We start from the raw sequence: 27,251 nt of genomic DNA on the forward strand, positions 1-27,251 counted from the left end.
GTTTCCATTTTTTTCAGTCAAACATTACATAGCTCATTCAAATCCACCTTATTTTAAACCTCACTCCTCCTCTTCCTCCAAAACATTTTTCTGCATGTTTTGCGCCCAGAATTCTCATTTTATCTATGGAATTTGCTCCTACCCTTTTCTAAAGACCAAGCTTCCCATTGTTTTATCTCTGTTACTATATTCACTACTTATAGTAAGTTGGTTTAGACACTGATTTCCATTTTCTAGTCATTGCTTTTTTTGCAGCCAACAGTATTAAACTCAGCAAGGCCTTACTATGTATAGAAAATTCTGATTCCGAATCATAGTTCAAAAAATTATTTCCTTAGTTACAACAATTTTCAAACCCAGTACTTCTGTTAGAGTAATCTGCAGGGAATTTGTAAAGTCTGCCAACTCATTACAGTAACAAACAATATGTTTCCGGCCATCTCTTTCTTCACCATCACATCTCCAGCATTTGGAAACTACCCAAAAAAAACTTCTTTGGAGTCTGCTCAGGGTATAAATATGCTTATACAAACTCCTCCAAGCAACGATCCTAAATCTTTTTACTTTGCTCTATTTACACATATATTCCCCTATTGTTTCTTTGCGAACCACTTATTCAAAGCTCTTCTCTCAATGCTTTCTAGCTGCCTCTGACTGATTTCTACAGTTCTCATGCAGCATTTTAAATGCCCTGAATAGCAGCTTCTGTTTGAGTATACTAAAACTTTTACCAGTGTTCTTTTGCTTAGTATCTCCCTATTTCTTTCTCTTTGCCTATAATCTGATATCAATCCTTGACGGGGAAGGCAGTCTCTAGCCTGCAGTCCAAATAAATTCTTCGCCTCTTCCAATTCTATAACCTTGGTTCCTTTGCCAGGTTTCCCCAGTAAATTCCAGCCACTTCTTGCCTATTGTCTGTACCCCTAATTGCAGTCATCTCTGTCTCCCACTTTTATTACTTTTTTTTTTTTTTTTTAAAGAAAGATCTTTATTAAATGATTGCATATGACACAGGCAATCGTACATTTATATACATGAAAACAAACCATACTGACATAATTTTAGTTGTAAACATTATACATCACAAACCATGTTGACATAATTGTAGATGCAAACATTATACATCACTTATTTATCCAGTCATTGCTAGTCAAACATTTCATAGCTCATTCAGGTGTTTCCTCCTTTTAAACCTTGCATCTCCTCTGCATGTATTTTTCCCACAGTTCCCATTTTTCCAATGTAATTTGCTCATACCTTTCTCTAAACATTCCAATTCCAGTTGTTTTATCGTTACTATATTCACTACTTCTAGTAAAGCTGGTTTAGACTTTGATTTCCGTTTTCTAGTAATTGCTTTTTGGCAGCCACCATAATTAGACTCAGGAAGGCCTTACTATGTATAGGCAATTCTGATTCAGTACCATAGCTCAAAGCAATAATTTCCTTAGTTAAACCAATTTGCTCACCCAGTATCTCTGACAGAGCAGTATGCAGGAAATCTCTAAAGTCTGCCAACTCATTACAATCCCAGAAAATATGTCCCAGTTACCTCTTTCTTCATCATCACACCACCGCCATTTGCTACCTACCTGAGGAAACATTCTTTGGAGTCCACTTGGGGTACAAAAATAACTATGTAAACATTTCCAAGCAAAGATCCTAAATCTTCCAGACTTTGTTGCATACTTGGGAGACATACATACATACATCCCCCAACTGTTTCTTTGTGCATTGTTTATTCATTCTTTCTTCCCAATCCTTTCTCATCTCCTCTACTAATTACTCCTTTTTTAACAGTAGCTTCTTTTCTCAATTCTAATAAAAACTCTACCAGCGCTGGTCTTTCACTAAAGGTTCCTCCTATTTCTTTCTCTTTGCCTATACTCTGATATCAATCCTTGATAAGGACAGCAATCTCTCTTCTGCAGGCCAAATAAATTCTTGGCATCTTTCTATTCTCTTACCTTTCCCTCTCTAATTATTTGCTCCCAATACCTTGGTTCATTTGCCAGTTTTCTCCAATAAATTCCAGCCTCCACTTGCTATTGTCTGTATCCCTAATTGCAGTGATCTCTATCATCAGAATCTCCTTTCTTCAGTCCTGTGTTGGCTTAGTTCTTAAATACTTTCTGCTACTTTATAAATATAATATTCTGCATGGTTATGGTTATTCTCCCTAAGGATCTGAACTCAAAACCCCACTCTCTCCTGGTTTATTGAGCTCTCCCCCTATTTCAACATCATCCCTTTCCACTGTGAACTACAGGTGTCTACCTGTGCTATGTATAGGAGCCTTAACTGTGTAGCTCTGAAATACCCCTTCAAATTGGAAAATCCCAAACTGCCTTGTTCATTTGGAAGAATCAGCTTATCCCACTTGACTCTTGCCCTGCTCTCCTACCAGATAAAATTCTTCAGATCTTCATTAATTGCCTGACCTGTGCATAAAACTAAATGGATTAAATATTTTAACTGCTTGTATCTTGCTATCGATATCCTTATAACAGAGCTTCCAATTTCTCAGTTTTTGTATTATCTTTTGTTTAGTCTCCTCCACATATCCTTAGCTACCGCACCAGAATCCTTTTTAATCCATACTCCTAAATACTTCATTTTACCATGTCCCCATAAATGTGGATATTGCTGAACCAATTCATGTGTGGGTACACAATTTACAGCTATTGCCTTTGTTTTAGATTCATTAGTTTTGTATACCAAAAAGCCTTGAAACTGCCTCATTGTTCCACAACACTGTAGTGTACTTTTCTGGTTTTATCATTTTGACCTCTGATTTTTGCTGTTTTATCACCTCATCTGAATATCTGTTTAAAGCTTCTTTCATTTTATTCAGCCTTTTGTTATTTGAGTTGATATACTCCATCAGTGTTTTGTTTATTTTAATCAGCTCCAATTATATTTGATTTTTTCCTCTAGGTTACTGAAAGTCATGTCTTGCACCAAAGCTGGAGCTTGCATTGCTTTTTGCTGAATGGGTGCAGAATTTTTCTCAGTCAGTGTTTTTCCTTACCTTCTGTGGTGGATTTTCTTTCAGGTTCTCTGAATTTCTTTTTTGCTGGCATCCAGCCAGTGCACATACTAGACAGTTACTAAAATTTACCGAAAAAGACAAATTCACTGGCTCTTTTTTTTGTGACTTTCTGTTTTAACACTGGAAGAGCTGCAATTAAGCTGTTACTCAGTGTGCAGCCATCTTGGAAGTCAGGCTGGCCTCCATTTTGGTCCCATGCTAAAGCCAATTTCTGAGATGCACCTGGAAAATGGAGAACTTGCTTGTCTGCAGGATGCATGTTAAAGACATTTCTCTGATTTTCTTTAGATTGGGATTTCATGCAATACTTTCTGTAAGCTGTGGCTCAATGAACATCTGCTTGTGTGTGTGTATATACATATGTATCCATGTGTGTGTGTGTTCAGATATATTCACATGTATATATACACAAATATAAAGAGACACTGGAGGCAGCATGTGATATAAAATACAGGCTTATTCTGTAATTTGGGTACAACAATAAAATAAATTAATAAACCATTCGGCTTCCAGGTTGAAACAAAATAACCACTGTACTTTAACTTCTCATTAACAGTATTCAGTCTACATACCCATCTAGGTGCTTTTTTGGAAAGGATATTCTAAGGCTACAAGCCCACTTTCCAGTTCACAAACAGGTACTTGCAGGAGGTACATCCACAAATTACCACTGACTGAGCTCATACTCCATGTTTCCGGAATCTTCCTTTAGTTAATACTCTATGTACAGAACTAACATCCTGGTTTGCTGCTTTCAGACAACCTCCTTATATACACCCTTGATTACCAATTACATCTTGCAGCTAGTTAACTTCTGTGAGAACAGTACCATGTTGCATAATGAAATGCACTCAAAGGTTCATTACACATTTTTTAAAAGCACAGTATATTTCCAAACAATATATTACAATTCTATTAAAATATACCCAAGATGCAATACCAATAATCTATGCGGTTAGAAGACCACTAACATTTCTAAAATGAAGAAAAAAGAAACACTGGATGTGAATGAGTTACTGCATGGCCACTAAAGTAAACTGAGACAGACTCAGAATCCGTACATACTCACAAAATTTAAATTAAAAAAAATGCATCATCAGTAATTACCTCATCATCAAACCCCCATTTCCCCATTTTCTACATGGTGTCAGGGTGTCATGTCATCTGTCACAATCTCTCTGTAATCAATGTCACTCTCCTACCTTCTTCGACACTTATGCCTGACTGTTGTAGGTCTTCTCTCACACAATCCTTCCATCTCTTTGCCGGGCACCCTCATTTATTCCTGCCTTCTTTCTGTCTGTTCCAAACATTCACCAGATTGCCTTATGCTTTTCTGCACATCTGCCCAAACTACTGCAATCTGTTCTCTGTGACCTTTACTGCAATTAGAGCTACTATACCAGGTACATACCAAATGAGGTGTTGTATTCTATAATAGGTCTAATGGGGGATGATTAGAGAGGGATTATATGACCTTTTTCTTCCTGGATGATAAAACATTTGTAATGAGATGTGCCACATAGGACTTTCTGACTACAGTGGCAAGGTGGTTATCAAAGGAGAGGTTGCTCTCAACCTGTATCCCCAGGTCTCTTATCACACCTTCAGTGTTTGGTGGACTACCACTTATGTGGTAATTCATGGTTACTGAATTTTTCCCAAAGGGAATGACAATGCACTTTTTGGCATTGAGCTTAAGGCCATGGTCCTGGCACCAGTCACTGGTGTCAGTGAGGCCTTTTTGTAGAATGTCTACATCAGTTGGAGAATCAGTAATGGCACACAGTTTGCAATAATCTGAGTCCCTTTGTGTTAGCTGCCAAACAGGAGAGGACCTAGGACCGATCCCTGTAGGACACCATTTGTAACTGGTCAGTAGTCAGATCTGGAGTCTGCCACTTTCACAGTGTGGGTTCTATCAGTGAGCCATTTGGCAACCCATCTTATGACACAGGGGTTTTATGCCTAGTTTAGTGAGTCCACCTATGATTCTTGAGTGACGGATGGTGACAAAGGCCATGGCAAGATCTAGGTAGGCTGTGTGAACTACCTTGCCCTCATCCACAGCTCTGGTGAGACTCGAAGAAGTCTATCAGGCTGAGGAGGCATGCTCTACCTTTCACAAACCCAAACTGCATGGGGTCCAGAATTTGGAGATTCCCTATGTCCTTATTTATAAGGTCCATGATGATGCGCTCCACAGCTTTACATATCAGACTCATCAGGCTAATGGGGCAGTAGTTCCCATGGTCTGCAGTCGCTCCCCCTTTGTGGAGTGGGCTGACCACAGCAGTGCATCTTTACCTTGCAACCTATTTCTTTATATCATCTACCAAGTCACTTTCCAGAGACTGGTAAAGTGCCTCTATTGCCTTTATCTTGGCTACTGCAAATCCTTTCTTAGCGTCTCTGTTGGCCAACCAGCATTCTTTTCTAGCCTGGTCAGTCTTTTCTATCTTCCACTTTTTCCTGCATGGATTCTTTCTTTTGATGACTTCCTGGACTTCTGCATTCCACCACCAGCTTTTCTTATACACCTTACTTCTATACCTGGGCTTAGCTGCATATCTGTTGTGTAGTCCTCACACATGCTGTTTTGAGGCATTGCCATTCTTCTTCAGCTCCAGCTATTTCGTCTTCTTCTTGAGCTGAAACAGCCCTGAGTAATTTCTTGAACTGCTGTGCTTTCACTCCGGTCAACTCGCTGATCTTCAGCCTGTTCTCTGTTGACCTTAGAGCCTTCTCTGACTATTGTCTGCAGCTGAGTGCGATAACTAGTGGTCTATACTATGGGTTGACTGTTTCACTGGGGATGACTTTGCAATCACGGATGTGCAATGCCCTTTCCTTACTAGAAGGAAGTGTACCTAAGCTGCATATTGCCTACTCTTATATGTGATCCTGGGACTGTCTCTGCAACTGAACCATGTGTTAGGTACTATCAAGCCATTTGCCACACAGAAGTCTAGAATGGCCTCTCCATTATTCCTGTTGCCCTACCAAGTGGACCCAGGCAGTCCTCATATCTTGTTCTGTCTGTGCCAATATGTGCATTCAGGTCACCCATAATTAACACCAATTTATGTTGTCCTGCTTTATCTAGTAAGTCCTGCAACTGCTGTCTGAATGCACTCTTTTTCTAACTATCACAACCCTGCTGGGGAGTATATGCTGAGATTATGAACTTCAATTACATTACAGTCTGATTACCATGAGTCTGTCACTAATTCTGAAGATATCCCTTATTCCCTTTTGAAGCCTCCCCTCACCACAATTCCCACACATTTCTAGTTTGTCCTCCTCTGGATCTCAAGCCAAGTGGCTTTGCTACACCGCCTTTCCATCTTGTCTCTTGGATGTCCAGCCTCCTCCTTGCCATCAATGTCATCCACTTCCAAGCCTTGTCCTATCAGCGAACCTGCATTGAAAGTGGCAATTCTTAGTTCATGTTTGGCAAGTTTATTGGCTTTACATGCAGCTTTCTTTCCATAGACCTATCCCAGGTAACACCCAAGCTAGGCACCTGGACACTGGCTGGCCAGTAACTTACCGACCCAAGGCTGCTGGGCTTTACAGTGGGTACACACTGACCAAAAGGAGTACATACACCCCTCTTATAGTTAAGCATGGGTCCCTGGCATATGTCAAGTTCTCAGCCCTCTTATCACCAGCAAATACCCATGCCCATTTGTCAAAGTTAGTCAACATGACTGAATTACCTAGAGCCACATTTTACACTGTTGAGTATCTAGCCTAGCCATGGTGTGCAGTCTGTGATCCATGTTCTCATATCTTGAGGATACTACGCATCACATTATACTATACTACACAACTCTTCCCCCTAAAGGGTACCACCATGTACAGTCTGTGCTGCTGCCCTCAGCTCCATTCTTATTTGAGATAGAAACACTCTGCATGTTTTTTTGGAGGTAGGAGGAACCCCACAGAGACACAGGGACAACATGCAGACTCCAAACAGTCACCAACCGGGGGTCAGAATCAAACCTTGTACCTTGTGCATGGCAGGAAAAGACCTTAACCATTATGCCAACAGCTAACTAATGAGGTTGTACTTACCACGCCTAATAAATAATACTCTGCATTTGTGCATGCTAAGCAGATGAAACTACAGGAGGAAAATTCTTAAAGTTTACATACTTAATATTCCATGAATATAAAGATTCTTAAGATACTCTTAAGGTGCTTTATCACTGTTTGAATGATTCAATTATACATTACACAAGACTGTGGAAGTTTTTGATGGTGTGGTCAGTATTCCCAATGAATATCTGGTGCTTGGTTAAACCATGCAGGAAGATGACATGACAACTGCTAGAAAGAAAATGGGAAGAAATTTGTAAGGCTTCCAAGTATGCAGCAAAGTTCAGAAGACTTAGCATTTTTGTATGGAAGTGTGTGCATAGGTATTTTATACCTCAAAAGACTTCAGAGGATTTTCCTGGGGTAGACTGCAAATGCTGGAGGTGTTACTTAGAAGAAAGAGATAACTGGGATTTTTTTTAAAAGTAATGAGCTAGCAGCTTTTAAAAATTCCTTACAGTGTACTTTGACTGAAATGTTGGGAGAACAAAAAGCTGTAACTAAGGAAATGATTTTTGAGCTCAGATACAGGATCTGAGTTGCTTAGACAAAGTAAGAGCTTAAGTTTAATACTACTGGCTTCCAAAATGCAATAAATAGAAAATGGAATCAAAATAAGCTTTTAGGGCATGACACAGATTGGGAAATGGTTAATGGAAAAAGACTAGTGTTTTGAAGTTTTAAAGAAACTCGTGACTATGCACTCAGTGTAAAATATGACATGATTAAACCAAATGTGTTGCAAGTAGATGACAGTTACTTTGTAATTAGAACAGTACTTAATATAAGAGAACCAGTAATGTGCACAGACCAGACTGAGAAAGAAATGCTTGCTTTACAAAGACAGGTGTTGGTAAAAACTTGATTGTAAAGCTTTTACACAGCATCTTTAGAAAGTTCTTTGTACGAAGCATTTCCCACACTAAAAAGAATGCTATTTAATCTGCATAAATATAATGTGACAGTACAACATACAAGCCAAACAAATGCATACAACAGGTAAGTTGATTTCAGTACATCAAAGACAATCTGTTAAACAAAGACCAAGATATACTACAGGCTAGACTGCTTATGACAGAGTAGAAAGATAAAGACTTCAAGAAATGTAACCAAGAGGATGGAAAACTGTAGTTACTCAGGAAGAACACAATGAAATGTTGGCCATATCAGTTATCAGTAGCTAAGAAATAAACTCAAGTATATTAATCTCAACTGCTAAAGAGATGGAAGCAACTGCATGCAAAGACTGATCTTTAAAAAGATAAAGATAATAATGAGCCAGTACAGGGTATTACTGCTTGGAAAAACTATATCAGCTTCAGCTGGAAATATTCAGACGTATTGAGAGAATGGCAATATACAGGCCAGGAATGTTAGAACAAACTAAGAAGGCAGTACAGAACTGCCAAGTCTGTAATATCTGTCATAATCATAATCTCAGAGAAGAGGGAGTTGTACAAGGGCAGGATACCACAGACTAATGTCAAGTCCTAAGCTGTATTCTTGACTGATTAGTGTTTCTGAAAGCGCAGAATCTATGCAAAAGGTGAAATATCTCCGAAAAGAAATCAACTATATCAACTGAACAACAAACAGGAAGATCAGATGACTGTGGGATGCCTTATATTTCTGAAATCTTAGTTATTGTTCTATTTTTTAATGTACATGTCGTACTGCCATGTAAAAAAAAATGTGTAAAATATTTTCTGAGGTTGCCAGATTGCATAAGAATCTATTATAACAAGTCTGTAAACTCGGTTATGATTTTACTTACACATTTGTTTATTTTATGATACAGGCCTGCATCTTTCAATTTTTTGAACACTTTGTCCAAGTTAGGAGATGTTTCTTTCTCTTGATAACCCATCTAAATAGAATATTACCTGCAACACTGCAGTGTCAGAACTCAGCAAGCAGCACACTTACCTTTGACACTGGAACATCAGAAGACTGTGGGTTATATTCCCTTATTAGTTCCTTCAATTTATTTTCCAGCAATGACACTGCAGTGCAGTATAAAGGACATGCTACACTTCTGAAGTACTTGTCCTTCCAAAAAGAGTCATTAAAGAGAGGTCCCATCTGCCCGAGATGATTACTACCGAGGTAGATGTAAAAAGATCAAACAGCACTTAGAAAAAGAAGGAGAGCAGTTTTCAATTAGTAGTGATCGCACTCCAGACAAACTTTCAGTGGTGCCTTGGATTAATTTCCACTAATCAGTATGAGTACTACCTCAGGTCTTCAATAAAACATAGGTCAAAACCCTAATAAGACTAACCAGGTTAACAAAAGTAAATAAAAATAAGTGAACAATGTGTCGAACTTTGTAATGAACTTTCTGAAATATATTAAACAAATTCACATCCCAACAGATATATGTAAGCAGACCTTTATGACTATTTACTTTTAAGCATTTCTTAGACCGATCCTCCAAAAAAGATTCCCTTGTATCACTCAACTTGAAGTTTGGTCATTTAAAAACCAAAAGTAGTACACTTTTATTACATTGCTGAGCTAGTTAATACTGTTGAACCAATGTCTCTACACTGAATAACGTAGCTAAAAGTGGGGGAAATACCAAATTTGTAGGCATCATCAAATACTTCTACCAGTACTAGATATATATTATCTATTATACCACATATTAATAAAAAAAGTCACATCAGTGATTACTGCCTAATACTAGCAATAAACTCCAAAAAATGAAACAAAATAAACTTTTAAAACAAAATGCAGCACTTGTAACTTGTCACCAAAGCCGTTTAATAACCAGATAAGCTCTTTCATCTCGCATTTCATCAGATAAAAAAAAATCTGTATCAAACATCCATTTAAAAAATGTACAGGATATATCATTGACAAGTCTCCAGGAACAATTCAAAAATTTAATGAGACATTTATCATAAAATCCAATATAACTTTAGTAAAAAATATGTGTGTGTGTATATACAATACCATATATGTAAACCATACTAAAGCATTTTACTGTTTTATTATTTGTCATGTTGAAACAATCTGTCTGTCTTAAAGTCCACCGATCTTAATTTTTTAACAACTAATAGATAACACTTTGTTCAAAACTGGTCAACTTTCAGAGTTTAAATGGAGCTGCCACAATAATTATTTTCTTTCCAAACAGACCACCACAGGGTCCCCCCTCTTGGATTTAGTTACACTTTCTCCAAGACTATACACAAACTTGTGTCCAGGGTAATCATGAACATGTTTACTCAAAGTATTTGTCATCATTTTTTTTCTTAACATCATACACATGTTCACATATATCCTATTTTTAAGTTACCCTCAGTTGTTCCAATATAATACCCTGGGAACATCTGACATAAAGCCACATATATGACACCCCTGGTCTCATAATTGTATCTACCTCCTACTTTAAACACCTGTTTGTTGATCATGAATATATCCCCCTTCTTTATAAACTTACAATAATTACAACAACCACATTGATTCATATTACCCTTTCTTAGTTCAACTTGCTTCCTCATAGATTCAAATATATTTTTCAAGTTTGTTCCTTTTTTTTATAAACAGCAAACGTTTTTTCTCCAACTTTCCCTTTTACTAAACAGTCTTCATTTAAAATTGCCCACTTTCTTTAAAATCTATTTTATGGTATCACTATCTACAGAAAAAAGTAACAATGAAAGAATTTCTATAATTTGTTTCTTTCCTAACAGAGTCCCTATTGTGTGTCAAATGGGATATTCTTTCACTGCTTAATACAGGGACAAAATCATTACTTTTTTCTTTTATTTATAATATTTTTCCATAAGATTATCAATGCCTGCTCCAGGATATCGTCTTTTTAAGAACACATTCTTCAATAAGTTACATTCATGCCAAAAATGGTCATCCAATATCTTTTTTGCTCTCTCAGGTGGGAACTGCTATAATGAAGGAATGTTTTGGAATAGGATGGTTTTCGATAGATTTTGGAAATATACCGTCTCTTTTCCTTATCCTAACATACATCCAAACAGCATATACTTTTTCCCCCACTTCATAAGTAACACTTCATAAGCAGTACTGTTAATATAGTGTAGAAATTGAGATAGCTTTTCTTGGTATTTTTTCCACAATATAAATACATCATCTAGGTACCCAGTATATAAGTACCATGACCCTTCATATTCACTGTTAAATAGATGGTTTCTCTCCCATTCAATCATGACTATATTAGCAAAAACAGTGGTCCGCACACTGACCCATTGTAACAGCTGCCCCTCAAATAAAAATGTATTTTTTTAAACTATATCTAATTGCTCTTCATACAAATTATTTCATTCTTAGGAACTTCATTTCTAACTAAAGAAACCTATGAACCATTTGATTCCTACATCATAAGGGATAACTGTAAATAAATATTTTACGTATACTGTTAAGAACAAACCTGGATCATCATAATCAAGGTTGCTACATTTTTTTAAAAAAAATCCCATGGATCCTTACAAACATGTCCCTTTTGTACATTTTTTTTCAAATTCTAATCCAAGAACTTAGCTATAGGATACATAATACACATGAGTCTACTACTGGATGCATTGGGGGTTTATTCAGATCCTTATGCATCCTTGGAACTCCAAAGATAGTAGATGTCATTGGACTTGTCATATTAAGATACTTAAATTAATCTATGTCAATTTGCTCTTGTAAACATATATCAAGTGCCACGCAGATCTTTTTATATGCTACAGTCAGTTCATTTTTGGATACAGGCAGTTTTCTTGGTACCTAAATACTTCAGTGCATTTACTAGAACAGTGTACAACTTATTTTTATTTAAATATAGCCAGTGCACTTTTTTGTTAAAGTTAACGCTTATTTTTTACTGAAATCATACAGCTGTTTTTCAGATCTGGGAGGGAATAATGATAACACAAGAAAAGAAAGCAAATGGTGTAAGTAGAAGCACAGTCTTTAACATGTGCTTTAGCATGGATAACTTTAATTTTAGGTTAGGTAATGCCTCTGGGTGCAGTTGTTGATTTGGGGCAACTGTTCCTATCAGGAAGGTTAAACTTCATTATTTGAATATCTACATAGTTTTGCACATTTAAGTTAATGGGTTACAGAGGTGGGTTCCCCCCCCCCCCCGAATTTTCATTAAAACAAAAAGTCTTGTAAAACGTGACATAGTTTCAAATGCAAGTTTCAAATGCAGATGATAAGAAACAACTGCAAAAAGGATCAACCTGACAAATATTAGTGGATGCATGTAACACAAAAGCTAGAAACAGATATTTTAAAAACTTGACATATACAGTAGATGGATATAATAACTTCTTACACTAATGGCTAAACTATCCATACTATTTTGGAATGTGAATGGCCTCCACAAGTATAGACAACAAGGTAAGAGTACTGAATTATATTAAGAAATGCAGAGTGCAAATAGAAATGATATAGGAGACTAATTTAGAAAGAAGTGAGCATGTACAGTTGATAAAGAAAGGATTTCAGGATTGCTATTCAGCAGAATACCAGGAACAAAGTAAAAGGGGAGTACTCACATTAATTGGTAGATGAGCTCTAATAGTCACAGAAGAGGGGAAAAAGACACAGCAATCCTAGATTTGTGGTAGTAAGGTGCTACTGGCAAGGAAGAAGATTACACTGGCTTGTACTGTTATTCCACCTACAACTGTTACTATGCATGCTAAGAAAATTTTAGGAGAAATAATTATCTTTCAACAGGGAATATTGCTTGCATGTGGGGAGTGGAACTTGATTTGCAACAATGAGGCTGTACCTGTGGACCTAGAAGCGAAATGCATCAATAGAGGGAATGAAAATATTTGGTATAGAAGGCATGAATTCAGTAGTAGGAATTTACATATAAAATATCTCTAAATATTACATGATTGTCATATACCTGGTATCGATTTTCAACCAATGTTTTTATATATTGTCTAATTTGTTATAATTTAATCTGCAGATGTTTGTGTTTTATTTTTTGATGACTGTATGATTATTTTTCTTAAAATGATTTGTATCAATTTCAAGCTTTTCTCTCCAGGCCTCCTCTACCTAGATGGACTTTCCCAGTAATAAAATATCAATAAATAAATTCTCAAGGTACAATAACTAGGTTAGACTAGACAAATTATATTTCACAGGAGCATGTGCCTTTAATTGAAAGCTTTGACACACATACACTAACTGCTTCAGCTCATGTGCCAATAACAACCAAGACAAAAAAGCAGGTTAATGAAGTAAAACTGAGACACTGGCACTTCCCCAACTATCTGTTAAAAAGAGAGGAATTAAGGAATGAGTAGTGTTAATTATGCGAGAGTTATTGGGGAAGATAGAAATTTCTTCAGAAGTTATAGCTAGTGAGTGGGATAAAATGAAAGTGGCATTTAAAAATATTATAGAAATAAAAGAAAAAGAGATATGGTTAAGAAGTAATATGAATTATTTAGATAGGCTGACAAAGGTTAAAGTATTGTAGAATAAGGCGAATCTCACAAATCAAGAGGAGGCGCAACTGCAGAGTAATAAAGAGAGAACAGAATATGGCTAATATGCATGGGTTTATAACGATTGCTGTTAAGCAATTGTATTTTTTTTTTCATAAAAAAAAGCACAACAACTTAGACAACAGAAGAAGAAGGGGGTCATTATCAAACTTAATGGGAGTGGTCCTCTATGATAAGTTGTGTCTAAACACAGGGACCAGGCAGGGGTGTCCACTTTCCAGTTATTTTGTATTATACTTAGAGCCACTGGCAAAGAAAATAAGGGACTCAGAAAATTCAAGGATATAATTGGTATGGTAATCAAAAAAAAGTTGGCTTTATTTGCAGATAATGTTATTTTGTATCTGATAAAACCAGAAAAGGACATCTCAGTACTCCAGAACATCGAGACCATCTCAAGTCTTTTGGGAATATGAAATCAATGAAGATAAAACAAAGGCTATAGCTGTAAACCAATTACTCACACATGAAATGGTTCAACAATACCGTACATGTACATGGACAAAATAAAATGAAATATATAGGAATATGGATTAAAAAGGATTTGTGATGGCAGCTAAGGATATGAAAGGGAAGAGACTAAACAAATGATAATACAAAAACCGAGACACTGGAATGCATGTTTTTGGATATGGATAGCAAAATACAAGCAGACAGCATGTCTGTGGTCAGTTTAGTTTTACATACATGTCAGGCATATTTCTGTCTACCAGAGGAGAAGCTGTGGATAGTAAATAAAGAGTTGAAGGATTTTATCTGGGAGGGAAAAGGGCAAGGTTCAAGTGGAATATATTGATTTTTTCAATAGAACAAGGGGGTTACTCTATTTGATACTTTGGAGCTAGACAGTTGAGGCTCATACATGTAGCACAAGGAAAAAACTAGAGTTCAAAGTGGAAAGGGATGATGGTGAAGCAGAGGGAAAATTCAAGAAATAAGGACAGCATGGGAGTTTGGATGCAGATCCTTAAGGAAATAACAGTCATACAGAATAATGTATTCATAAAGTAGCAGAAAGTATTCTAAAAACAAAGCAACACAAGAATGGAGAAAGCAGAGTTAGACCATATGGATGACTGCAATATGGGTGCAAAGAATATGCAAGATGGGGCTGGAATGTATTGGAGAAAATGTCATAGAAACCAAAGTATGGGGCACAAACAACTAGAGAGGACAGGTAACAGAATGGGAAGAGGTCAAGAAGACATTTGGACTGCAGGCTGGAGATTGCCTTTCTTCTCAGGGATTGACATCATTGTATAGGCAAAGGTAGAGTTTTTAGTTGAAGCTAGAACTGATGCTGCTGTTAAAAATGGATAATTAGGGCAGATAACATTTTGCATAATAAGAACAGGAATCAATCAATCAGTAGATGTTAGAAAAAATGGGGGGAGATTTGATAAGCAAGTCATACGGACACAATGACAGGACATAAGTATAGCTCCCAAACATGCAAGGAAAGCCTAGAAGACTTAGAATTGTTGCTTGGAAGTATTTCCATCTGTATTTTTATACCCCAAACAGTCTCCAAAGGCATTTTCATCAAGTAGATGGCAAACATTGCAGGTATGATGGGAAAGAAAGAGGTAACTAGAAACATAAGTTTTAAGTGTGCAATGACTTGGCAAACTTAAAAAATTCCCTACAGAGTACTCTGACAGAAACAGTGTGTGAGTAAATGGGTGTAACTTAGGAGATGACGTTTTGGAGTTGGATCTGAACTGCTTAGATATTGTAAGCCTTTGCCAATTTTAATTCTGATAGCTGCCATTAAAGCAATTACTAGAAAATGGAAAACAAAGTCGAAACAAACTGCATTTGAAGTACTGCATCTTGTAACAATATAAAAGGACTGGAAGTGGGATCTTTAGAAAAGGGTAGGATCAAATTACATAGAAAAAATTGAAAATGTGGGATTAATACATGCAGAATAATGTTTTAGAAGAGGAACGAGGTTTAAGCAATTGCTAAATTTATATAATACTGCACTGATGATAATTATACAAAAGAATATATCTGGGGTATAATGTTTACAATATTTTTATATTTGTTTTAATATAAATGTATGTTTGCCTATGTCTTAAGTGATAATTCAATAAAGGTGCTAAAATGATGTTGAACGTCAGAACATTTAACACTTTAGGGTACCCTCCTTTAAGACTACCAGATTGGTCATTGAATCAGAAGATGATGACCTGAAAGTTGAGCAATGAGCTATGGAATTTTCTGAATTCTTACAAAGGCAAGCTCAGGGGAGCGTCTGGTGGCCAACTCTATGGCAACAGGAGGTAGAACAGGTTACTAACATCATTAATGGGCATAATAACTTTAAGTCTAACTACTATTTTACTATTGACATAAACTACTGTAACTTGTTTGAAAGGGGGTGGAATGTTTACTCCTACCAAGAGATCAAACATTGTTGATTCACTCATCAATTTAAAATTGTTTACTAGGAAGCTTAATTTAGTCTTATGGTTTAATCAAAAAAGACAAAGTAACAATTCTATGCCTTAATCATGTAAAAGCAGCATTTTTAACCCACCCCCTTCAACTCATTTTTAATACATTTGAGGTGGTGTGTGAACACATTAGAAATATACTTAATAAAATAGTCCTATTTTATAGTAATTTATTTAAATAACACAGAGAGAAATGCTACAGATTGTGGAGTAACAGAACTGAAGCATGATAAAGGAAGAAGTTTAGAGATGATGGACCAGACTGATTGTGCCAGTAAAATGCTTGAAATTTTGTATAGCAATACACATAGTGAGGTTTCAAAAACAGAGGTTAATATTGTCCACAGAAAGCCTGCTGTAATTCAAAATGACATGTTGATGTGAGGGCGGATTAATAGTGTTCAGTAAAACTATCTTAAAGTGATGAAGTCTTTAGTGCTAATCAGACCTGCCTTAAACAAACTGCTGATACAGGTGGTTCAAAAACTTTACCTTTAGCTAAATCTCCTGCTAAAACGTTGTTGACAGTTACATTTTTTTTAAATCCCAAAGCTCTATGTATCTTTATATGGTGAGCATGATATTTGTGATGGTTCATGTAGAAGACTTAATTTCAGTGATCCCTCACGACATAGATCAGCAATGGTTTCATGATATAAATTACTGATACAGACAAGTTTGCGAATAGTGAAATTAATACTTTTTCAAAGTTTGTAGCTGGTACTTGAGAAAAATTTCACCTCTTTGTAATGCAAGTTCTTAAACCACAAAACAGGTGTGATAAGGGCTGCCTATACCTCCAGTGTTTGCCAATTTAGACATACATTACTAAGAAAGACACTATATATTTAATTCTGGGTTGGTTTCTTTCTGTAAATTATATATGAGATTTGTATTTTCGGCTGAGTACTGTTAAAGAGCTTGACAAATTTAGTGATTAACAATTTCACTTCAAGTTTTTTTTATAATTTAGAAAACACTAAGGCTACTACGAACTGGAAAAACCGTAAAACAAAGTAAAACGGCTAAAACAGACCAACGGGACCATACTAATACAAAAAGAATTTATTAAAAGAATAAGACGCCTTTCATTCATGAAGTACAATGAACTTCATCAGATTAATGCCATTACATATGTCATTTCCTTTTATATACCAGTTCAGTCACATGCTCATATAATTAAGTCCCTCCATAACAACCCAACCTTCATTGCTTAATTAAATAGCAATTACTAAATGTATTTGTTTCAAGTTAAAAATTAATTTACATGTAAATATAAAGCTAAAAAAATACCATTTAATTATAGCTTGTATGTAAATTATCCAAAATATTCTACAATATATATACCATAAATATAGCTATATTAGTCATTTCATGTCACTTTAATGGATAAATATTAATGTTATAAATAATATGAATGTTATAAATGCAATGAATACATTGATTAAAATTTGACGGAATTGAAATTTACTCCAGAAAGTGCATCAGAAAGACCATATCCACAAATTTCGAATCATGTATAATGTATCCTACTTATACGAAAAATTAATTTTATCTTAATACAGTTTTAAGCTTTAATAAGCACATGATAGAGCACATATCATTCAAGCCTGGTAGACTATATGCATTAAGGTGTATTTGCCATTGTAATTCAACCCTTTCCAAATGTAACTGCATGGGTTCTCCCCTTGGATTATGGTTTATCTGATCTATAACAAAACATTTAAAAGTATGTTGGAGGAATGTGCGAGTATGCTTAGCTACGTGCTATCCAGCTTTTTTCTATTTATGCTATACATGTGCTCATATATTCTATCCTAAGGCAGTGTTCAGTTTTTCCAATATAAAAAGCAGTACATGCTTGGCATGCAGCTGCACACACCACCATTTTTGAACAGCAATTGCATTTGGTCTTACAATATATTCTAGTCTCATTAATCACTATACTAGTGCCCTCTTGAATAAATTTACAATATGGGCATGCTCCACATTGATTCGTACCTTTCAGTTTCCCTAGCTTTCTATAGTTACCTTCAAACAGCATCCTAAAGTTGTTCACTCTCTTTAGTATAAATTTTGGAATTGGGCCCACCCTTGCCATTAGATCTTTATCATCCGTGAATATATTCCAATTCTTTATAATAATTTCTTTTACCAGAGGAAAATCCAAGCTATACATCATTACAAACCCCAAATGATAGCCATTGTTGCTACTGGTGTTGTGTTCAGCTTCCGGATTATTAATTACCTCAATATTCGAGTGTCTATCACGAGAGCATGTATATGCCCCCTTATCCAAAATTGGCTTACATATCCCACTTAGTCTTTTATATTTCACTTCGTTGATCACTTCCTCTAACAGCAATAAAGGGTAGGCCCTTCTTAAAAATATTTGTTTTAAGTTTTCACATTCATTTTCAAACTCATGCGGTGTTGTGATCATCCAAGCAGCCCTTACTAACTGTCCTTTTACAACTGATTTTTTCTGTTGGAAGGGATGGGCACTAGTATACTGTAGAAAGGTATTCGAATAAGTTGCCTTTCTAAATATTTTAGCCTCATATCTTACCTTACTAAAATTCTTACTAAGATTTACATCTAAAAATGCAATTTGTTGTTCACTGTGTGCATGTGTAAATGATAAAAATTCAGTGGTATTATTAAAATATTGTACCAATTCCATGGCTGTTATTTCCTCTCCCTTAATAAGAATAAATATATCATCCAAGTATCTTGTATAGTAGACAATTTTATAAATTTAAAAATTTCATACATATATATATATATTCACTTCAGAAGACTGAAAAGCCACAATCTAATCTCGAATCCGTTAAGACTGACACCCAAAATCTTGAAAACTCAAAATCCTGAAAATTCAAAATCCTGAAACCCCAAAAGACTGAAAACACACGATATAAATACTGACTATATTCCAGTACAAGAACACACACAGAAACAAAGACAAGAAGACAAGACAAAGCATATTACTTTTCACCAAGTATGAGCTGCTACTTAAACATATCAACTCTGAGATTGCACTTCACTACACTAACATGAGTTATGTTGTAGTACAGCAAGTTAGACGGGAATATTACTAAGGTTACAACAGGCAGTCATGAAACACATAATGGTATATTCGTCATTTTTTTCTGTGGAGTGTGATCTCGGAGTTGGTATATGTAAGTAGCAGGGGGTGTGGGGTGTGCTGGGGGTGGTCAGTGTTTGGAAACTTTGTGTTTTTAGTTTTTTGCGATTCAATATTTTGGGTGTCAGTCTTACGGGATTCAAGATTGTGGGTTTTCAGTCTTCTGAAGTGAATCCATATATATATATATATATATATATATATATATATATATATATATATATATATATATATATACACACACACACACACACACACACACACACACACACACACACACACACACAATGCAAAAAGAGAGAGGGCCATAAGCAGATTCTAATAAGTCCCTTTTTTTATTGTTTAATACATAGTGTTACGTGAGAAAGAAGTCTTGATTTTAGAATGCAGAGTAAGAATACTAAAATGAAGGAAAGGTTTGCCACAAAAGACTGCCCCCCCATTTGTGAAATAGTCTTCCATTACTACCCTCCTATTTATTTATTTGACATTTGTTAACCGGGACAGTCCGACTGACCTATTGCCCTTTTTCAGTAGAGGCCCGGGGAGAAAAGCTCCCCATAACAATATTAGAGTTAAGTTTTATAAGAGGAGTAAACAATTCAAAGAACAAAATGATAATGCAATATCTACTACAAATTCAAGTAAGAAGGAAAAAAACAGTTATAGAGAAATCTACAAAACAGTTATTTAGACTTCAGTACAATGAGGTGGTGATTGCAAAAAATTGGTAGCGACACATATTGGACTGTTGAAGGCAGTTTACCTTTTGGTTACAGGAAGTATATATATATATATATATATATATATATATATATATATATATATATATATATATATATATATATACACACACAAACATTTTTTTTTTTTTTTTTTTTTGAGAGCCAGGCTCTAAATAGAGAGCAGGTGTTTGGTAACAAGTGCTAGGTAAGGTAGGATATTAGATAGAATTAGGAGGGTACTGTGTAATTAGAGGAGATTGTTTTAATAAAGAAAAGTTAGTGGAAGGGTTAAGGTGGAGATAAGGGAGGTATAGAGGTGAGGTGGGGGGTGGGAAGAGGGGGAGGAAGGAATGGGATTCAGGTGGGATGATTGCAGTGACAGATCCAAGTACAGGACAGGTGATTCTACATAACTACTTGCATGATTATGCTTAACACAGAAAATTTAGACACGGCATTCTGATACCCAAGCATGGTAAGTAGAACTTCAATTAATATCAACTGAAAAATCCAAAGAAACTTGAGCATCTGCAGAATGCTTAGCTGTCCCCATAGGTTGCAGGATCCCTATATTTTACAGGAAAAGGAACCCTCCCCGTCTGTCTTGCACCTGCATGCATAAATGCCTAAAAATACTAGTAACAGCTGTTTTTGATCACTGCAAGTAATTATGCAAGTTCTCTGCATATTCCCTGTTAAAGCTGCTCAGTTCCAGTTTTCATTCTGAAAGCTATAACTATGAAAATAAAAGAAATACAACACAAGGTATGAGTCCACTACGAGATTCATGTGAGATGTGAATATTGTAATTATTATTGTCTTGGTCTTTTTATCTACCAAGCCCTGACCTACCTTCTTCTGATAAACTGACATCTGTGAACATTATTACAAACTGGCATACCTCTCAACCTCAAAGTTTATGCATTTTGGACAAAACAAAAAATAATATAGGAAGGAGAAACAAAAGCCTAAAATCAAGGACAGATTTTAAGTACTTCAAGGGATCATAGGAGATTACTAGGCTATCGACCTAGAGGTAATTTCAAGCCTAGCCGTTTCATCCAAATGTAATAGAGAAATGCTAGTTATTACCCAATATTCCATTTAGTGATGACTGCCCATGTCCAGGAGTGCTGTGGGCACTATCCCCCATAAGAATTTAGGGCCCCATCCACTATTCCAGGTTCCTCTTGAGCAGTGTTATAGAGGTGATCTGTTTCACATGAACTGGTAGCCTGTTCCAAAGTATAGCAGTCAATGGGAGATAAAACAGTCCCTCCAGAATGTCCTATTTAATCTGCAGGCCATATTTAGGTCCCTGGAATGGGTAGCCCTAGTCCCATTTCATTTATGGATTTGCAGTACGTTCATTAGGTTTGGGTCTTGGATTGCTCTGTAGGCCAAGCATAAGTCTTCCCCTAAGAAGTCTGTACAATACAGAGTATAGTGAAGGCACTAGCACATTTTTCATTGTCCTACATTTTCCAAAGGCTGTGAAATCTGAAACAGAAATGTGTGTGCGTCTTTAGTGACTCTCAGATTTAAAAAAAAAAAAAAAAAAAAAAAACTTTATGAGGGACAGGCTAAAAATATGAGGCAATAATGTGGACATTCTGCAAAATTCTGTACAGCTGAGAGGAATCCAGGTTAGCTATGATGATCTGACCTTGTCTGTCTTGCACCTGCATGCACACATGGAATGTGGTACATTCAGGCCAGAGCTTTACTGCAGGGCTATATAGAAAGGTAGCTCAAGTCTGATATGGTGACAGGTTCTCAACATTCTAAAGCCCTGCATTAACTTACCCTTAAAAGGATAACTGGCTAGGTCTTGCTTATGAACTGAAACTACCTAAATGCTATGCAAAACTGCACTGAATACTCAGAAATGAAGTATGGACAAAGCCGGGCAGTCTAATACACAGGCTTCTGGATGTCTCTGAAGGAAACATTGCTGCATCTGTTCATCACAATGTGCAGACACATTTTCTTGAAAAAGCCTTGTAATACAAAGCCAAAGTACTGTCAAAATATAGCCCATGGAAACCATGCTTAGATGTCGGCAGCTATCACAGCACTTAACTTTATTCTTAGTGGTATTTACCTCAATTATTTAATGACCTATCATTTGTTGACTGGGTTAGCCGCACTCAGTTAAAAACCTCTTGTCAAGGGAGACCCAAGGTGGTTGACAGATAGATACTTTAACTGCTGTTAACAAGCATTCATTTGGCTAACCTCTGTGGGAGACAGACTCAATTTTTCAAGTGGCCGTTACCTGCACATTACTTTGGGAACTAGTCCAGAACTCACTGAATAATTAGATCTTGCCTTAAGTTGTAGTTTATTTTATATAAACTTGCAGTGATTATTCAATTGCCATCCAGTTTGCTTTATGTAATTCTATTTTTTTTGTGTTAACACAAGACAGGCATATTATTTACTTTTGCTTGCTCTTACTTTTGTAATTTAAAGGGTATCTCACCAATCCCTTGTGCTTGCTTATACATGAATGCTTATTCCATGTCTTTGTAGCCATCTGGAAGTATTAACTTAAGACTGTTATCATAGCAACCTTAAATATTATATACTACTGTCTGCACTGTGTATTCACCCTCGATTGTATTAATAGTACAACTAGCATTTATGCTGCCTTCACACCTAATGAATACTTTATCTTTCTAATCTTCCTAGCTCTCTACCTCCTATCCTGCACGAAAGGACCTGCCTGGTCATTAAGGACCCTTTTAATATTACCTTCAGCCATCGCAACGTCTGGTCAAAGAATTCTGCTACCCCAGTGCTTATTTCCCTATGTTAAAGAGATCAAGAAAGTATGTTCCACCCTGGTCCTAATTATTAAGTGGATCTGTTATATTCATACTTTATCTAGTATTAGTCTTAGGCTGACCTGTTCTGTTTACACTGTACCTAGTTTAGAAAGAAATTAAGCCCCTGAGTCAGGAAACCAGCAGCCAGACTCCTCTCTGTCCCTGTACCATCTGCTACCCCCCCCCCCACAGAGTGCATTGTCTGAGCCACCTCTACCTATCTTTATCACAGATACTTCTTGTATTCTGCTTTCTGCCCACTAGGTGGCACTCTAATCTAGCCTTGGGCTATAACCCTTCCTCTACTTTCCCTAGTATCATCTCTGGATTCCTTCTCAGATTTCACCCCTTGACTAGTTGCTAATCTTCCTGTGTTATCTCACTGCCCTTATCCTTTCTCTTCCCACCTTCTAGCTATATTTTCTTTTCTTCCTCCCACTCCATTATCCTTTTCTACTTCCCAACTGCTTCACCACATTCTACTTACCTGTGACCACTTTTACTGCCTCAGGAATCTCCTCCTCTCAGATTGTCTCTGTAAAATCTTCCATTACCTGCTCAAACCCGCTACATTCACCCTGAGGGCTCACTCCGCTAACCTACCCTACCCCCAATTCCCACGCAACCCCCCAGTGCTGCTAGCCTTATACTTCTGCAGCCACACCCCCTCCCCTTATCACCCTATCACTGACTACTTCCACTTAACAGCCCCACCCCCAACCTCAACAATTCCTTAAGTAATTTAATACATTTTAAGTCCACTCCCTAACTGCTCCACACTACTTCATCCTGCATTGCTAACATTATACAGTACTTCATCCTGCATTGCTAACATTATACAGTTTTCTCTCCTACAGCCACCTTTATTTTAGTTTATTGTACACTTATTCCCTCAATCTACTCTACCTCTTACAGCACTCTCTCCTTCTTCCACCTTTATTTTAACTTATACTAGACTCCTTCCCTCAACTTACTCTACCTCCTTACCTACACATCCTAATGGCCCCAACACACAAGTCTATATACACAGACCTACTATTCTTAACTACTATTCTAGCTTCTCTTACTCTACAATACACATTAACCTTCTTTGAACATTTTTCTCTTCCTGAGCAACACCACCCCTACCAGCAAACTCTACCAGTTTCACACGTAAACTCCCTCAACCACATTAATATTACCTCCACTTCTATCTATACACTTCCAAAGTACCATAGATGTACCCATGTTGCTTACTTCCATGACAAGAAAACCCTAAACTACTACTACAAAATCCTAAAGTTAATACAATATCCTCAACAACACCCCCTATTAGATGGTGATATTCATCCAAACCCTGGCCCCAATACAGGTATTCCCAGTAACCCACACAACCTAACATCTCATGCTACCATTACCCCAAAAAGACCATCTAACTCCCTCCTAATAGCTCAGCTTAACATCCCTAGCATTAACAATAAAATTACCCACCTACATGGACTCTTAGAAGTGCACGCATTTGATATTCTCTGTATTACAGAGACATAGATAAAGCCCTCAACTCAGGACCAGGAAATTACCCCTCCTGGATATAATATCCAGAGATGTGACCACAAAACCAAAAAGGGTGGAGGTGTAGCCATTTTCTATAAATCAGAATTCCAAGTCTCACCCTTCAATGTGCTCCTACCCTCAGACACTAATGAAGAAACCTTACTGCTAAACTTCAAATCAACAACTCCAAATCTATCTAATTTGTTCCTATCTCCCCCCTGGAAACAATATCAATACTCTTGAAAACATACTTAGTTGCCTCTCTACCCACCTACCTCAAGAAATCATTGTGCTAAGTGACTTTAATATAAACCTGTAGCTCCCCTAATCCTATTAATCACATAAATCTTTACGGATTCACACAAATAATAACCACTCCTACTAAAATCCATAAACCAAGCAGTAAGGAAACCACCATAGGTTGGATCCTTCTAAACAGCCATCTTGATACTTATAAACCAGGAACCCTTCCAGATGATATCAGTGACCATGCTCTAACCTATATTATTAAACAAAGAATTCATAGCCCTAATACTAATATTTTTAAAACCTCCCATTCTAAAAAAACACTTTCATCCAGACAGCTTCCAAAATTAAATGAAAGCATGTGACTGGCCACCAATGTATCATCTTCAACTTGATGAAGCAGTGACCTACTTTAATACTAGATTCCTACAAATCCTAGATTACCATGCCCCCTATCGCTCTTCCTAAATAAGGACCAAAATTGCCCCAAAACAAACTAGGAAAGATCCTCCTAAGAGATAAAATTTGGGCCAAATGGAGAGCCTCTAAAAGTCCATCAGATCACCTTTACTTTAAACAGTTAAGAAATGCCACTAAAAAAGACATTCTGTGAGACAAAAAAAAATATTACCTTCACCTCCAACAAACCCACCAACAAAAACCACAAAGGTTCTGGCCAGGCATTAACAAACTACTTCAGCCACGGCACTCTAAAACTCCTGCTCCATCAGGAGTCAACCATAACTCTAACCAAATTCCTGATGCCTTCAATAACTATTTTACTGAAGCCATTCAAACCCTAGCTAATACATTACCACCTATTACCACTTCCCCATTAAATACCAATAATGGTCCAGCTCCGACCTTTCATATACAACCTGTTCCTACAGCCCTCATTTGCAGCCTCCCTCAAAAACTCAAACCATGCACCCCTTCTGCACACTGTCTTCCAGCTGAATACCTGCAAATTGCAGCTAAAGCCATTGCCTATCCCATTTCCATCCTTATAAATAGAACAATTTTAGAAAGCACAATCCCCTTCCATATGGAAAGTCTCCCACATCATCCCTCTACATAAAGGTGGGACATCTACTGAGCTTTCCAACTTTCGGCCAATCGCCTTACTCTCTCCAATAGCTAAATTAATGGAAAAATGCATCCACAGACAACTACTTGACCACCTTCTCCATAATAATTTACTTGCCAACTGCCAGTATGGCTTTAGACCATTCCATAGCACAACTGCCCTGCTATCCTTTTCTGACTGTATAAACAAAAATCATAACAATAACTCTCCTTCCTCTGCACTATTTATTGTCCTTTAAAAAGCCTTTGATATAGTTAACCATCACATGCTTATTGATGTACTAAAAGCCCAATCACTTGACCCACAAGCATTACGCTGGTTTAAATCTTATTTAGAAAACAGACAGCAAGCAGTGCTTTGGGATAATAATCTTTCTACACTCCTCCCTGTGAACATTGGAGTACCACAAGGCTCTATTTTAGGCCCTCTTCTCTTTTCAATGTTTATTAATGATCTACATGCCAAAATTCTTCAAGCCACCTGCATACAATAAGCAGATGCCTCTACTTTAATATGTTCAGCCAAGTCCATAACCTCACTCCAGACCCTCACCCAGACAGTATTTATCATTGTTGAAAATTGGTTTCTGCAACACTGCCTCCTTCTGAACCCCAAAAAAACAAAATTATTGCTCTTTGCTCCTACTCAAAAGTCACCACAACTTCACAGTAACCTCTAACAATGGAACTAATATATCCCCTGACACTACAACTCATCTCCTGGGAATAACAATTGACAACAACCTTAGCTATGAAGACCATATTAATACTACTATAAAGTCTGTCAACAAAAAAACTAGGCACCCTTTATAGAATCAAATCATTCCTTACCCCTATAGCCAGAACCACTATTACCCAGACCTACCTGATCTCTACCCTGTTCTATGCTTCTGCAATGTATACCAATCTATATACCAATCTAAAAACAACCTTACCAAACTTTCAACCAGTTACAATAACATAGCCAGATTTGCCTTTTAGAACTCACCACTGTCACAACCTCAAACAATTGGGATGGTTAGAACTGCAGAACCAACTACTTTGTCAACAACTTGTTATCACACAAAAGATCCTTTACCACCCTAATAATACCCCAATCCTTACTAATCTGATTACCCCCTATAAAAATCTTGCAACACTACACTCAGCTAATAAGCTTCTAGTTCCCACTATTAAATCCAACAACAAAGCTGGAGACTCACTTTTCACCAACACAGTGGAAAAACCTGGAATTAGCTTCCAAGTGAACTTTCTACCCTTGCTTCCACACTGCTTTTTAAAAAACATCTTAAAGAATTTCTTAAAACTCACTGGCCTTGTCCCTGCTCTAACCCTGACTGATATCTCATTTCCCCTTCTTGCTCTCCCTATACTTCTCTACTCCACTGTTCTAAAAAGATTTCCTTCTTAGTTGTTTGTTCTCTGCATTTGATCTTAGCTTATACCTACTAAAGGACTCTGTTCAAGTTTATCTTACCTACAATTTAAACAATGTACTGTAACTCATTTTACTATTCGTATATATTGTATGCTTTGTCACTGCCGATGCTTGGAGCTTTTC

The 27,251-nt window shown here is 36.7% G+C and overlaps 1 protein-coding gene across 8 annotated transcripts in view; it reads right to left on the reverse strand.

The window, feature by feature from the left end:
- FHOD1 (formin homology 2 domain containing 1) overlaps window positions 1-27,251 on the reverse strand; it is a 1,546,190-nt gene that overhangs the window by 240,218 nt on the left and 1,278,721 nt on the right. The gene's annotated exons all lie outside the window — the stretch shown is intronic.

The sequence above is a fragment of the Protopterus annectens genome, chromosome 8.part0 (genome assembly GCF_019279795.1).
Source record: "Protopterus annectens isolate FY-2018-M chromosome 8.part0, PAN1.0, whole genome shotgun sequence".
NCBI lineage: Eukaryota > Metazoa > Chordata > Ceratodontiformes > Protopteridae > Protopterus > Protopterus annectens.